We start from the raw sequence: 17,570 nt of genomic DNA on the forward strand, positions 1-17,570 counted from the left end.
AGAAGACTTTTGTACATATATATATATATATATATATATATATATATATATATGTTATTCCCTCTTAAACCCATTCCTGATGAAAGTAGGTTACCAGAACTACCAGCCCTCCTCCCCCATCTAAATCCTCTCTATCCTTTCTTCTTCTTGCACGTCTCTTGTATGATTGGCTGTTTCTAAATGGTTTTACCTTTTAAATTCATATCATAGTCAGGTTTATCCCCCTCTTTCTTATGACATCGACAATTATTAATAAGAATGTTAGACATACATTTTATATTTTATGTTATATAAAAGGTAAGTGGTTTGTTCCTATGAATCCCTTACAGCCAGTCTTTGGTATGTACCTTATGTTTCTCTTGGTTCTTGTATGTCGAATCTTCTGTTAAGTTGGGGATTCTTTTTAACAAAGTCTTGAAAGTCTGAGGGTTTGTCAAATGTCCATTTTTTTTCATTTAAGATAATACTGAAATTTGAGGGGCATGATATTTTCAGCTGAAGCCCCAGGTCTTTTGCTTTTCAATATATTGTGTTCCAAGACCTGTGGTCCTTTAATATCTCTGCTGCTAGGTCTTGTGTAATTCTAATTGTGGCACCATCATATTTAAATTGTTTTAATCTTGATGCTTTTAATATTTTATCCTTGAGCTGGGGGTTTGGGAATTTGACTATGATATTGCTATGAGTTTTCCTCATAGGATCTCTTTTAAGTGGTGTTTGATGGATTTTCTCTACTTCTATCTCCCTGCCTTGTTCTAATGCTTCAGGACAGTTTTCTTTAATTATTTCTTGTATTATTGTATCAAGATTCTTTTTTTGATCATACCTTTCATTTACTCAGATTATTTTTATATTTTCTCTTCTTGATCTATTCTCCAAATCTGTTGTTTTTCCTATAAGATGTTTCACTTTCTCTTCTATTTTTTCATTATTCATATTTTGTTTAATTATTTCTTGATCTCTTATAATTTCACTGGCTTCACTTTGCCCAATTCTAATTTTCAAGGTGTCATTTTCCTCCTTGAGATTCTGGATCTCCTTTTCTAATTTGTTGGCCTTCCTTTCATAGCTTCCTTGTTTTTCTTGGATTATTTTTATTCCTATTTTTAGTTTTGCCTCCATCTCTGTCATTTGATTTTTAAAGTCTTTTTTAAGATCTTCTACAAATTCTTTTTGGGCAAGTGACCATTTGATGTTGCTCTTTGGGGGTTTCTTTACTACGATATCCTCCTCTGAAGATGAACCCTGTCATCTCTATTCCTGTAATGGGTCTCTATGGTTGGATTCTTTCTCCTTTGCCTGTGCATTTTTCTGTGTGTGGGGGGTGGGGGGATGGGAGGGGTAATGACTTGATTTTTGTAATACCTTTTGCCCTGGGGTGTGGGGAATGGTGCCTCTTGCCCCAAATCTTCAGTTCTCCCCTCTAGCCTGGAACCTAAGCCAAACCTCCAACCTCCTGTAAGTGCCCACAGCCAGAGGCTTTCTACCCCTTTCTACCCTCTTATGCACTCACCGGGCGTGTGCTGGTTCCTTCTGGCCCCCACTGCTCTTCGGAGCACAGCTGAGTCTGGCATTCCTTGTCAGCAGAGGTTCCTGAAATCTTCCTGGGCTCAAACGCATGACTCCCCTCACTATCCCGGGGTGAAAAGTTCCAGTGACTGGGGCCGGCCTTTCCAACGAACTAACCCTGGGGCTTGCTGCTAGTTGGCTTGCCACTTGTTAAAATGGAACCTAACCTGGAGGTGTTTACACGCAGGAATCAAATCTGGTCCTGGGTTTTTTCTTCAGATTGTCTCAAACTGTCCAAGGAAGACCCAGGTTGTGCCCCTATTTTTCTTTGTCTCCACCCACACTTTGTTCGCCCTAAGGTGCTATTTTAACTCTTTTGTGGGGAAAATCTTGAGAGCTTGGAATTTTCTGACCTACTCTGCCATCTGCCCAGAATCCTCTCAGAATGCTTTTTTTTTTTTAAATACCTACTTTTTTGAGTGCCATAATCTTATAAATGAATCTGGTCATATCACTCCACTTTTCAAAAATCATCAGTGGTTTCCTCTTACCTGCTGGGTAAGGTTCAGACTTCTTTCATTGGCATTTAAGAACCTCTGTCTTGTGACACTGCTCTAGCTTTCTAGCCTCATTTAGCATTTAACTAGACTTTCCTTTAGTCATTCAGTTCTGTGTTACTTTTCATGGACCATACTGTCCATAGTGTTTTCTTGGCAAAGATGCTGGAGTGGTTTGCCATTTCCTTCTCTAGTGGATTTAGGCAGAGAATAAGTGGCTTGCCCAGGGTCATACAGCCAGTAAGTGTCTGAGGTCAGATTTGAACTCAAGTCTTCCTGACTCCAGTCCCAGCTCTCCATCCACTGAGTCACCTAGTGGCCTCTAACTGGACATATGGCATTCTTAAGGTCAATCCAAATTGGACTACACTCTATACCTCCCTCTACATATTCCTTGTCTTTGCTCATATTGTTCCCTAAGTCTGGAATATCTTATTTCCTAATGCTTAATTTCTAGGCATCCTTTAAAGCCCAATCACTTAGGCACAATCATTTTTCCTTTAAGAGCACAAAACACTTTTATACAATAACAGAGTAGGAAGGAACATTGGAGGTTATCTAGTCCAACCCCTCTCATTTTTGCTTTATACCTCTCAATGCATTTATCATAAAATATAGAATCCAATTCAATTCAGTATTTTTAAGCACCTACTATTTTGAAAGGCAGATGGTGGCACAGTGGATAGAGCACTGGGCTTGGAATCAGGAAGACTCATTTTCATGAGTTCAAATCTAACCTCACATACACTAGCTGTGTGACCCTGGCCAAGTCACTTAACCTGTTTGCCTCAGTTTCCTTATCTGTAAAATGAGCTGGAGAAGGACATGGCAAACCACTCCAGTTCTTTGCCAAGAAAATGGGGTCAAAGATATGACTGAAAAACAACAAAAGTATGGTTTGAGATCTGGCGCTAGGCTACTTCATACTTTTTTTCATTTTTTTCTTGGAAATTCTTGATTTTTCTGTTCCTCTAGATGAATTTTGTTATTTTTCTTTCTTGCTTTATAAAACAATCCTTTGTTAGTTTGATTGGCATGGTATTGAATTAGTAAATTAAGTCATATTAACATTTCTATTATATCCCCAAGTTCTACTCACAAGCAATGAATATTTTTCTCCAATTGTTTACATCTATCTTTATTTTTATAAAGAACATTTTATTTATATTCATAAAGTCCCTGTGTATGTCCTTGTAGGTAGACTGACCATATTTCACACACTAGTTATTTCAAATGGAATTTATCTATCTCTTCCTACTGGATTGGGTTGCTAATCTTTAGGAGCGCTAATGTTTTATATGGGTTTATTTTATATCTTGCAACTTTGCTGAAGTTATTGGTTCAGCTAATTTTTTAGTTGACTCTAGATATATCATCATCTATCATCTGAAAAAATGATTTTTTTTGTTTTTTTCTTACCTGCAGCCTCTCTCTCTGATAAGCTGGTTCTTGCCAGAACCTCCAGTTTAAGGAGGAGACACAGGCCAATCCTTTCTTCATTCTTCTCAAGGCTACACTGCTAACCCATCTCCACCTTCCTTCCTACTTGAAGGTAGGGACTATTTTCCTTTCTGATTGCATTTATATCTCCAGTGCTTCACACACGGCCTGACACATAATAAGTGCTTAGTAAACGCTTGTCTACTTACTCAACTTCTTTTTTTATTCTATTACTATACTTAGCATTTCTACAATTGTTACAAATAAAAATGGTGTTAAGGGGCATCCTTGTTTTAGCCCTGTAAAAATCTAACCTCTAGCCTTTCTCAGATAGAAAGATAGATAGCTAGGTTGTTCTTTGTGCTCAAAGAGGACCAAAATGACATCATGATGTCAAGGTACAGTGTGTCCAACTGTGACTGATCAGACCAATATGAGCTCAGAATGCTCTGCCACACATTGGGTATAAATAGTCCATGTGAACATTTGGAGTGGAGATGTCTCAATTTGTGCATCTCACGTTTCTTTTGAGCTATTGCAATTCTGTTTTGCTCATAGAGCACAGTGCTTTCTTTGATGTGGGTGCGCCATGCTAGGAAGTCCTGTGCCAGTGTCTCCCACGTCTCACAATCGATTCCAAAGTTCTTCAGAGAGACTTTGAGAATGTCTTTGCATCTCTTCTTCTGACCTCCACATGAGCTTTTGCCTTGTGTGGGTTCTCCATAAAATAGTCTTTTGGCAAACATACCTTTGGCATTCAAACAACACGGCCAGTCCATCAGAGTTGCCCTCGAGATAGGACCTCAATGTCTGGTATCTTACCTCGCCAAGTGATCTTTAGAATCTTCCTAAAACAATTCAGATGGAAGCAATTCTGTTTCCTGGTATGGTGCTAACACACTGTCCAGGTTTCACAGGCATACAACAATGAGGTCAGCACAACGGCTCTGTAGACCTTCAGTTTGGTAGTCAGTCTAATACCTCTTCTCTCCCAGACTTTGATTTACAGCCTCCCAAAAACTGAGCTATCTCTGGCAATGCATGTGCAATCTCATCATCTATGTACATCCCTGGAAAGTACATGGCCAAAAAAAGTGAGCTTGTCCGCAGCATTCAAAATTTTTCCATTTGTTGTAACTGATGATTCCACATATGGAAGTGTGGTGCTGGCTGGTGGAGAACCTCTGTTTTCTTGGTGCTAATGGTCAGGCCAAAATTAGCACAAGTGGCAAAGAATTGATCCATGTTGCATCTCAGCCTTAGAGGCTGCATCAAGTGCACAGTCATCTGTGAGCAAAAAGTCATACACCAACTCTCCCTCTCCTTTAGTCTTGGCTTGTAGCATTTTCAAGTTAAATAATTTACCATCAGTGCAGTAGCTGACCTTGACGTGATTTTTACTCTTGTTGAGGGCATCCAACAACACCACTGGAAAAATTATGCTAAAAATCATGGGAGCAAGGACACACAGTCTTGCTTCACTCCACTGGTGACTGGAAAAGTACAAGAGCATTGTCTATCGTCCAAAACCTGTGCAAGCATGCTGTCATAAAGCCAGTGTAGAATACTGATGAACTTCTTCAGGCAACAATGTTTTGCTATGATCTTCCATAAGCTCTCACAACTGACAGTATCAAAGGCCGTGGTCAGATTGACAATCATTGTGTACAGACCTCTGTTCTTCTTCTGACATTTCTCCTGGAGTTGTCAGGCAGCAAACATCATAAAACCTTTCCTCAGCCCCTTCTGAAGTCACACTGGCTCTCAGGTAGATGATGATCTTCCAGGTGAAGGATCAACATATTAATGCAGACTCTGGCAAGAATATTTAAGCAGTGACTAAGACAGAGACCCCTTTGTGATTGTCACAGAATAACCTATTTCCTTTTCCTTTAAAGAGATGGACAATGGAGGCATCCTTAAACTCCTGGAGGATAAGCTCGTCTTGCCATATAATTTGGAATATTTCAGTCAGCTTTTGTTTGAGCAGTGGACCCCTTGCCTTGTAAATCTCTGCTGGAATAGAATCGACACCAGGTGCTTCGCCACAGGAGAGGAGCCGAATTCTGGCATTCAAAACCTTTTTAGTTGGTAGTTCAGCTAGAGAGGGTTGGACTTCACCCTGAGGTAAACGGTCAATGGTTTCAGCATTGGTTGATGATCTGTTGAGAATGCTATGCAAGTGTTCAGCCCATCTCTCTAGGATGTCCTTATCACTAATCAACGTGGCTCCATCAGCACTGAGTAGTTGAGATACAGCATAGGTCTTTGGCCCATAGATAGCCTTCAGGGCATCATAAAAGTGCTTTGGATTGTTACTATTAGTGTAAAACTGAATTTCATCTGCCTTCTTACTGAGCCAAGAATCCTGCATCTCTCTAAGCTTTCATTACATTTTGTATCTCTTGTTTCATTTTGCCAAGGTATTTTTGTAATCCACATGGCCAGGTCATTCTTTTCTCTAAAGCTCTACTTGGGGTTGCTATGGAATTACTATCTTCTTCTGGATTTACTTGGCTCCTGCACTCCTTTCAATGCATAGTATTTCTTCATTATATTCAGCATTTTCTTCTGTTTACTTATATCTCAGCCTCAGTTTCTGATTGCTTCACAAAATAGTTTGAAGTGTAAGTTTTGGTCCTGGTCCCTTCTCTGTCTCCTTTTTAAACAATCTGTTTCTTTCTGGGACAACCTGATCTTGTCCACCATCCCTAGGACAGGTGTCTTGCCACACTCTCAGGTACAAGTATACCCTGGAGATGTTGAGGTTTTGGTTCCAGACCACTGCAATCAAGTGAATATTATAATAAAGCAAGTCACACAAATTTTTTTGGTTTCTCAATGCATGTAAAATTATGTTTACACTAAACTGTAGTCTATTAAATGTGTAATAATATTATATCTTTAAAAAAGTACATACTTTAATTAAAAATACTTTATTGCTAAAAATGCTAACCATCATCTGAGCCTTCAGAGAGTCATAATCTTTTTGTTGGTAGAGAATCTTGCCTCAATGTTGATGGCTACTGACTGATCAGAGTGGCGGTTGCTGAAGGTTGAGGTGGCTGTGACAATTTCTCAAAAAAAAATGACAATGAAATTTGCAGCATTGATTGACTCTTCCTTTCACTTGAACACTTAGAAGGGTTCCTTAGAATAGGCCTAATTTCATTATCATTGTGTCTCAGGGAATAGGGAGGTGTAAAGAGGAGAAACTGGGATGGCTGGTCAGTGGAACAATCAGAACATGTACAACATTTATCAGTTAAGTTCCCCATCTTATGTGGGTGAAGTTCATGACACCCCAAAATAATTACAACAGTAATATCAAAAATCACAGATCACCATAGCAGATATGATAATAATGAAAAAGTCTGAAATATTGCGAGAATAACCAAAATGTAACACAGAGACATGATGTAACCACATGCTGTTGGACTTGCTTGATGCAGGGTTGTCAAAAACCTTTAATTTATTAACAATGCAATATCTGTGGAGTGAAATAAAGTGAAGCATAATAAAATGAGGCATACCTGTACTTTTTTCCTAGGTACTGCCCTGGCCATTTATGACAGCTATATATGATAATGAAGAGGAGGCCATAACATTAACCAGCTGGGGCAGAAAGGGGCAGAAAAGAAAGAAGGTCACAAGAGAGCTAGAGCTATTTAATTTGTGCCCCAGCTAACTTACAGGGGAAACTAGAAAAGTGGTTATAATGTAGTGAGAGGACAATACTAATGTTTGCCTCCATAATGTATGCCTTTCATGTAACTGCATATCTTTATTGATGCATGTATTTTAAAAATTTTATTTACTTTAACATTCATTTTTAAAAATTTTGACTTCTAAATTCTCTCCTTTCAGTTCCCTCCCTTACCAATTGAGAGGGCAAGAAATATGATATATTTATGCACATGTTAAATACTATGTGTTTTGGAGTTATGATTCTACTTTTTTACTTTGTTTATTATGATGTATATGATAATACTAGGCATATGGTACAACAACATCTTTCTGTTAGGTATGTCTTATTTTGCTGTTTATATGTATAGCAATAAACATGAACTTTTCTATTTATAAAGTAATGCTTATAATGCTTATAAGTTTTTATGTAGGCCTATTGATATTATTTTTACTACTTTTGCTTTTTTTGCTGTTGTTTTTATTTGTTGGTGTATTATGGTGATTTTATCATGGTATCCATATATACTATGTCCTGCGTTTCATTTAGGAACCTGGTCCCTGAAACAGTTTTTCAAAAATACTGAGTTCTGTCTGTTGCACAAAATGATAGTGAGGATTTGTGTAAATGGTTCCATGGGATGACAACTGAGAATGCTGGAATAACCATCCTTTTCATTTTAAGTATTAATATTTATTTAGATAAGTTTTGGGGCAGCTAGGTAGAGCAGTGAATAGGGTGCTGGGCCTGGAGACAGGAAGACTCCTCTTTATGAGTTCAAATCTAGCCTCAGACACTTACTAGTTGTGCAACCCTGGGCAAGTCACTTCACCCTGTCTGCCTCGGTTTCCTCATCTATAACATGAGCTGGAGAAGGAAATGGCAAACCGCTCCAGTATCTTTGTCAAGAAAAGCCCAAATAGGGTCATGAAGTGTTGGATATGACTGAAACGACTGAGCAACAAAAAAATTATTTTAATGTTCGTCAGATACACCTCACTGATTTTGGAAGAGACAGCAAACATTTATTTACGGCTTCAGATAGGACTGTAACCTAGATTTACCATAACTCAGCACTCGGAGTCATTACCTTGAAAACTTGGGGAGCCAGATATCTTTCCGCCTGTGGGCTAGCTAGGCAGACCACAGAGTTAATCAGGTTCTTGTGGTCGAGTTCTTGACCTTGCACCAGTTTGCGAGAAGAAGTCAAGAGAAAGCTGAGGAAGGAGTGACACCCATGTTGGAAAGGTTGGGGGTCTGGTGAAAGTGTTAGTTGGGACTTCAGTTAAGGTCAGTTAAGTGGGGAACTAAATAGTATCTAATGGCTGTAGCCTAAGCTTCAAGGAGAAGTTATTGAATATTGAGGCATGGAGGACAAACTATCGAAGAAAGGCACAGACCAGAGAAATCACAAGCAAGTGGGGTGAGGTGGTGACCAAGTGCAAACCAGAAGAGGCAAAGAAGTGACTAGGAGACCTTGGGCTTAGACGCTGGGTGAATCATTTAACCCTGTTTGCCTCAGTTTCCTCATCTGTAGCTGGAGAAGGAAATGGCAAACCACTCTGGTATCTTTGCCAAGAAAACCCCAAGTGGGACCACAAATTATTGAACACAACGGAAACGACTAAATGACAGCAAACTTCAAGGGCCCTTGTCCACTGAGCCTCCTAGCTGCCTCTCACCAGTTTCCTCATCTGTAAAATGAGGGTAATAACAGTACCTACCTCACAGGATTGTTGTGAGGATCAAAGATAATATTTGTAAATCGATTAGCTCAATACCTGGCACACAGTAAGCACTTAATAAATGCTTATTAAGTCTAAATCTAAAGTCTAAAGACAGAAGTGGTTTGCCAGGGGTCACCCAGCTAGTAAATGTCTGAGGCTGGATTTACGCTAGGTTATCTTAACTTCGAGGAAGGGAAGGGTGTTGATGTGGTTGTCTTTGTGCCCTGAATCACACACTTATATCCAGATTCAGCCGGTTAGCGCTGGTTCGGTAGAACCGGTACCTAATTTTAGGTTGAGTTCAGTGAAACTGTTGTTAGTGGGTCAGCAGCTGCTTTGGGACCTCGGCTCAGTTCTGTGGAGAACTGGTTGTTCATTTATTTGAATCCTACCCCTGCTTATATCCTGCAAAAGCTATAATTCACCTTGGAAAATAAAGATGCCTTCCAATGACTGACAAAGACTTCCTCAAAGACTGATGAAGAATTTCATTCACACTCACAGCTCGGCAAGGTTCCTATCAACCTTCACCTCTAATAGTCCTTTTGCAGTCCTACCAGTATCAAGCTAAATTGGCCGATGAGTTCTCCGTGCATCCACATCGGTCCCTGAGTGCTCCCATCCTGGATTCTGAGTGTACCCAAACAGCTCGAAAGGAAGATGAGAATTCTGAGAGGGAGAAATGAACAGATAACTCGCCACCAACTTTGATTTATTTTTTTTAGGGCACATACAGAGGGAAGCAAGGGCAGGTAACAGAGGACAAATATGAAAGTGTGACACAGTATTGGAAAAATAATGTCAGAAGTGCTAAAACTCAAAAATGAACAAAGCCTGGAAGGAAAGCTGAGGACAGCAAAAAAGATAATGGGTTTTAAAAAACTATATTAGAAGATCAAAGAAATGATGGGACTGCTGTTTGGAGTGGTTGGAATAATGATAACAGATAACAGAAGAAGGCAGAAATGCTCCATTTTTATTTTACTTTTTTCAGTAAATTTTCTTTCTTTTTTTTTTTTGAATTTGAAAAATATCAATAAACATGAACTTTTCCATATACAAAGAATGGAACATGAGGACTGTATATGAAATTCATGAATCTTATTTTCAAAAAGTATACACTAAATTTAACATGATGGTACCAATAGTATCCTTATGAGCTTTCTCTCTCTCTCTCTCTCTCTCTCTCTCCCTCCCTCCCTCCCTCCCTCCTTTCTTTCCTTCTTTTTTATATCACTATTAATATTTCTCTCCCCTTCCTATTTCCCCCTGTCTCCCCTCTCCATTTTAACAAATAAGTATCATCTAGGAAAACAAATCTACACATTAATCATATTTGGAAATGTATGCTTCATTCTGTACCTGTAGCCCATCACTTCTCTGACAAGAGGTGGAAAACAAAATCATGATTTTGCTTCTCTTTTCTCAGCCAAAAAGAATGGCCTTTGTGTGGAAAAAAAAAACTCAGTACCTTGCCAGCTTGGCACAAGCCTCTCAGAAACAAATTTATTAATTAAATTCCGAACAGTGTAGCTTAGAGAAAAAGAAATCCAAAAGGGGCAGAATTTCCTCCTGCCTTTGAAAATCTCTGACACAAACCACTTTCTGATTACAATTTTAAAGAGTTCAAAAACAAAGACATTCCCCTCTGGGGAGGTCTCATGTCAGTATTTCCATGCTTCCTTATGTTCATCATTTCTTTCAGCAAAGCAAAATTCCATTACATTCATGTACCACCACAATTTGTTTAGCCATTCCCCAATCAATGGGCATCTACTTTGTTTCCAGTTGTTTGCAACCACAAAAGGTGATGCTATAAATATTTTGGTGTATATGAACCCTTTCTTTTTCATCAACTACCTTGGGGCATATACATATCATTGGGTGGATGGGTATGGACATTTTAGTCACCTTCTTTGCATAACTCCAAATCAATTTCTCAAATTATTGTGCCAATTTATAGCCCCAATAACTATGTCCATCTTTCCACAACTTGTCCAATATTGACTATATCTTTTGGCATCTTTGTGAATTTATTGCATGTGTAGTAAAGAACCTGGGAAGTTTTTCTGGGTTTTGTCTTGGATTTTTTTTTGCATATGTCATATTAGGGATTCAGAGCATCCTTTCATATAGTGACTAATAGTTTGCGGTTTTTTCTTTTGAGAGCTATATGTTAGTATTCTTTGATTATCTAGTAAGGCATGACTTTTGATTTCATATATTAGTTGTTTCTTAGACAACAAATTCTTATCAGAGATATTTGATGCAAACATTTTTCTCCCCAGTTGACCACATCCATTCTTAGCTGCATTAATTTTAAATTCATATAGTCGAAATAATTTTATCTTTTATAATCGGTTCTGTCTCTTACTTGGTTAAGAATGCACCCCCTGCAGTAGTTGTGAAAGGTATCCAATCTGTTTCTCTATTTTTGGTGTGACCTTAATATTTAGAGCCTATATCCATTTTGAATTTATTATGGCATATGATGTAAAATGTTGGTCTAAACCCAATTTCTGACAAACAGCTTTCCACTTTACCCAGGAGTTTGTCTAGCCTTATTTTTAAAGGCAGAATTTCACATTTCAAATGACTAGGTAGGCTCTTGTAGTCATATAAGGAAATGTCCAGCAAAATACATCCAAAACATTTGTGTATATGAATGTTGATAAATGAACAAAATGCCTAAATAAATGTCAAGAGACTAGAACTTTTTGCTGGCCAAAATGATAAACAAAGAAAAGGGACTTTGTTCTTCCCAGGTTTACATAATAAAGGCTGGAATGTAGAGCCAGGTGCCTGTAGTCCTTCCAATTGGACACAGCTCTTTTGTTTTTGCTCCTGAATTTATCTGAGTAGCAGCCAGGGAGTGAGGCCTTGAAGTTTGCTTGTGTTGAAGCCCAGAAATGGTTTGTGGAGATAAGAGACTGACAGTCATGGATCTGTCAGGAGTTAAAGTGAATTTTCCATGTCCAAATCAGATAACTGACCCTTACCTCAGCAAGGGACCCCAACTACGAAGAGAGCAGTCAAAAGACTAGATTTTAATGTGGGACTTTCTGCTGTTTCCCCCCCCCCCAGGCCTGGCTTACTGTGGTGGCTCAGAAACCTGGGGTTTGAACTAAAAAGGCTTTATCTCCCTTTCCAGGAACAAGCTTACTAACTGTAACTCCCCAATTAGTAAAACAGATAATTGTAGGCCAGGTCTAGAGCAGAGATCTCTTTTCTCCTAGTCTACTGGTATTTCTACACAAAGGACTGAGGTGGTGATATGGTATCGATCAATCTGGGCTATTTGGGAGATTCATCTATTTTTAAATTGTTGGATATGTGCAAGAGATATATTTAAATTAGCATGATTAGAAAGCATCATTTTAAATAGTTTACTTTCATTAAAGATTTATTATCTCAAAATCTATTCTTGTGACTCTCCATTCAGGATCTGTACTTTCTTCATGCATGTGTTTCTTGCAGCTATAACTAAGAAAAGTTAGCATGAAATAATGTATCTGGTCCTTGCATCACACTATTTATTGTTCATGAGTTATAATGTAATATTTTTATACACCCTTTTCCTCCCCCTTTTATGAAAAAGTAGTTGAAGTATATTAATGGACTGCCATCTCCAGCTTTCTGGCTTTGACAGCCTAAATTTGGACAATAATTCTTGTTCGAAGATATTTGCAAAATCACACATTACTCATGCCATTGAACGTATATTTTTAGGCTGTTATAATAAGGTCATCTTGGTGTCCTTGGTAGGATTCCTGGGATCTTAGTCCTGGAGAAACCGCTATTAGTTCTTCAGTTTAATAGAACATATATTTACTCTTAAAATTCATTTATAGATTGAGCCTTGCATCCCTGATAACTTTTTATCCTTAGCTCTCATAAAATGCTCCTAACAGTACTTGTCCATCACGTACCCCAATATACCTTCTAGCTATTGCTATATTTTCTATTATTTATACCTCATTCTACCCCCCACTGTCTACATTATCCAGACAGCTCTTTAGCTTCTTCATTTTAGAATACATTAGCTAAATTTTAGCCTAGAGGGGAAAAAGTTTTGCACAGAAAATCCCACATGGAATTGATTTTGTTCCAACATTTCATGAACTGGATTGATTTCCAGCAGTGAAGGAACTGGAAGGGATGGAGGCCTAGAGACGCAAGTGGGAATATCCAGTTTAAAACAATTTTACTGATCCCTTTTCTTTTCTTTATTATTTTTACAGACATCTGCAAAGTACCAGAACTTTGTCATTTAACATTCCGTGCAGTACTGTTATGTTTCCAAGTAAATTCAGAAGGGCTAAGAGACAAGTAAATGTAATAAAACAAATTAAAGACAAGTTTTAAAGTCTTTCCAATGTTAAGATGCTCCGGAATTTAAAAAAAAAAGCAATTGCTTTAATATTCATATATTTTTTGTTGCTTCTAGGAAGCTGGGTGTTTTGGGAGAAAGTACTATCTTAGAAATATCTTACAGAATTACAAAATCTTTCTGTATTTTATACAAACTCTAGAGGTCCTTGTCCCAATTCCTATTGGCACCAACAAGTCAGGTTCACAGAGCACAGATATCTCTTTCTCATGGTTCTTAGGCCTACATCTGAAGGGTTGGGATGTCTTTCTAATGCTAAGTGGCACAAGGTTCTATTCTGTTTTTCTAATATCAATCACCAGTTTCAGTTAGTATTTTTTTTGATTATTTCAATGATTAGCACCCCTATAATAGTTTGACCAATTAACATCAATTAGCTTTTTACATAAGGATATTTACTAAGATGACATAGTAAGAGAAGAACAGCCCCCCAGAACTGGGGCCACACTCTCTCAGTCTCTAAGGAGACTGGGGTCTCACATCTCAATTCCTAAGGAGAATAGGCTCAAAATGAATGAGGTGGCTACAAAGCATCAGATTTACTCCTAAGTGTGCCACAGTTCACAGACAGTATCACTCTCATGTTCGCATCTTACCTGTTATCAATCAGCTGCTGATAGGTCTCCTTGAGGCTGCCCTCTTAATCCAGGCTCAGTTGTCTGCCAATTCTTGCAGCTTTTCCAACCTCTTAAGATTTCATAAGGCACAATACCAAAGGAAAGAAAACACAAACAGGATTTGCCCATTCTAGACTTAGGTTTGTCTAGGAAGCCATGTATTCCTCAGGGGTCTCATTTCGAGGAACAGTGTCTCTCCTCATGGAGGGCAAGTTTCTCCATTGGGGCCCTCGGTATGTTTAGCTCAGTAGTCAAGAAAAAGGCTTTTCCTCTACTATGTAGTAATCACATGGGGAATGGTCAAAGAATATCTAGGTATGCTCTGAAATGGAAAGCTATGTTTCTTTATTCCACTTCACAAACTTCCAGATGAAGGCTCACAGAAAGTCCACATGGATCCTACACAGGTTCCCTCACTGGGCAGCACCACCCCTTCTTGCCCCCTACCATTACATTAGAATTAAAAGAGACTTCAGAGTCATCTAGTTTAACCCATAGACCCACCCCCATTCCCCATCACCACTATAACATCTGACAAGTAGTCACCTAGCCTTTGCTTGAAGATGTCCCTTAAGAGAGGACCCACTGAGGCAGCCCATTCCCTTATGGAGAGCTCTACCTGTAAAAAATTTTTTCCTGACATCAAGCCTAAATTTGCTTCTTTGCAACTTATACCCTTTGTGCCTAGTTCTTCCTTCTACGGCCAAACAGAATAAATCTAATCCCTCTTCTACATTGACAATGCATCATATATTTAAAGACAGCTGTCATATTCCTTTATCTCCTGTTTTTCATGCTAAACATCCCCAGTTCTTCAACTAATATGGACTCAAGTTCTGCCCCACAGTGGTTGTGCTCCTGAACACTTCAATTTGTCCATGTACTTCCTAAATTGTGGTTCCAAGTTTATAACACAGACTCCAACTCTGGAGAGGGGATTATAAACACTGAAAGAAAGTGTAAGATCCAGTATTCTGGGTCTGGTCTGGTTGAAAAAGGGAAAAGCAGAGAAAGTGGTATTAGATGACTTTGGTTATAAATCACCAACTTTTCCACCCTTCTTTTTCTTTGTAATGGGGGTGGAAGATGGGACGAGGAGAAGAAAAAGCATGACAGGATATGACAGAGAAAAAATACAACGAACAATCATAATCCCATGAATGTGAATGGAATAGATACACCCATAAAACAAGGGAGGTAGATTGGATTAGAAAGTAGAATCTAACAAGAGAAACTTGGAATAGCAGTACAGGATATTTTCAGACATAACCAATCTGTTGATTTGTTTTGTCTACCCTTGTTTACTTACAATGTGACCACCCCATCTCTGACTCTGTGCCTTTACACCTAGTCTCTCCTATACCTTGAATGTTCTTCCTCCTTACCTTGTATCTTCCTTTGCCTCCTTCAAGACTCAGCTTACATCTCATCTTCTGTAGGAAACCCTTCCCTATCTTCCTTGCTGTTGGGCCTTCCCTCAGATTAATTTCTGTATAGTTTACATATATTTTGTACTTACCTCATTATTTACATGTTGCCTTCTCCATTAGAATGTGAGTTCCTTAAAGTCAGGGACTGTTTTTGTATTTGTATCTCCAGGTCTCAGCACAGTGCCTAACAAATTGTAAATGCCTAATAAGTACCTTTTGATTGATTGATATTTGTTACAAGGGGAAGGAGTTTATGAGGGGAGGGAGTTGGAAGGCAGTGATAGTGATGGAATAAAGAAGAAAGAAGGAAAAGTGTCAATTAAACATTTAAAATGGAGCTAGGATTAAAACCTAGAATCACCTACCCAGCAAAACTGAGTATCATGCTCCAAGGCAAAATATGGATTTTCAATAAAATAGAGGACTTTCAAGCTTTCTCAGTGAAAAGACCAGAGCTGAATAGAAAATTTGACTTTCAAACACAAGAATCAAGAGAAGCATGAAAAGGTAATCAAGAAAAAGAAATTGCAAGGGACTTACTAAAGTTGAACTGTTTTGTTTACATTCCTACATGGAAAGATGAAGCGTATGATTCATGAGACCTCAGTATTAGGGTAGCTGAAGGGAATATGCATATATATATATGTTTATATATATATATATGTATATGTGAGTGTGTATGTATGTATATATGTATGTATGTATGTATATATATAGAGAGAGAGGGGGGGGGGGGGAAGAGAGCAGGCACAGGGTGAGTTGAAGATGAAGGGAAGATACCTAAAAGAAATAAAATCAAATTAAGGGATGAGAGAGGAATATATTGAGAGAGATAGGGAGAGATAGAATGGGGTGGATTATCTTGCATGAAGGTGGCAAGAGGAAGCAGTTCTGGGGGAGGAGGGGAGAGGGCAGGTGAGGGGGGAATGAGTGAATCTTGCTCTCATCAGATTTGGCCTGAGGAGGGAATACCATAATACTCAATTGGGTATCTTACCCCACAGGAAACAAGAGGGAAGAAGATAAAAAAAGGGGGTGATGATGGAGGGGAGGGCAGATGGGGGTGGAGGTAATCAAAAACAAACACTTTTGAAAGGGGACAGGGTCAAGGGAGAAAATTCAATAAAGGGGGATGGGTTGGGAAGGAGCAAAATATAGTGAGTCTTTCACAACATGAGTATTGTGGAAGGGTTATACATAATGATACACATGTGGCCTGTGTTGAATTGTTTGACTTCTTAGGGAGGGTGGGTGGGAAGGGAGGAGGGGGGAGAATTTGGAACTCAAAGTTTTAAAAACAGATATTCAAAAACAACAAAAAAAAGTTTTTGCATGCAACTAGAAAATAAGATACACAGGCAATGGGGCGTAGAAATTTATCTTGCCCTACAAGAAAGGAAGGGAAAAGGGGATGAGAGGGGAGTGGGGTGACAGAAGGGAGGGCTGACTGGGGAACAGGGCAACCAGAATATACGCCATCTTGGAGTGGGTGGGGAGAGTAGAAGTGGGGAGAAAATTCGCAATTCAAACTCTTGTGAAAACCAATGCTGAAAACTAAACATGTTAAAAAAAGTAAATGTGGAATTTTGAAAAAAAAAACACACAGAAGAGGGCAAAAAGAAGTTCAGAAAGGCACACAGACAAGAAGATAGGTTTTGTAACTATAGTATAAAACAATATACATTAAAAAATTATATGTAATAAGGTCATGTTTTCATGGACAGTCCTCTTTTCTACTCTTTGTACATTTAGACATTTGTGGATGTTGATATTAAGGTTTGTAATAAAGAAGAAAATTTCAAGCAAAACAAAATAAAATTGAGAGTATAATATGTAACATGCTCTGAGGGCTTCTCCTAACTCCTACGTGTCCTGATGAGTTGGGTCCCCAGAGGTCATCAGTTACTGTATCTTCACAGAGATCTAGAGATACCCCTGAAAGGTTTGAGGCTATCTTTTCCAATGCAAAAGTTCATGAGCCCCCACTGGGGTGTTTCCCATCATGATCATAAACTGAGAATAATTTAGTGGGGCAGACTTAAATTGCTTTTAGAAAGGGGCATTTACTAAGGGAGCATAGCTGGTACAGATCACCCTCCCCCAAAGTCTTTAACAAACAATGACCAAAGGATATTGGGTTCAAGCATAGAATGCACATTTGGCAAACTGATAACTTGCAGCTACTAGTTGCTAGAACTCCTTTTCTCCCCTTTGT

This window comes from Trichosurus vulpecula, chromosome 3 (genome assembly GCF_011100635.1).
Source record: "Trichosurus vulpecula isolate mTriVul1 chromosome 3, mTriVul1.pri, whole genome shotgun sequence".
Classification (NCBI taxonomy): domain Eukaryota; kingdom Metazoa; phylum Chordata; class Mammalia; order Diprotodontia; family Phalangeridae; genus Trichosurus; species Trichosurus vulpecula.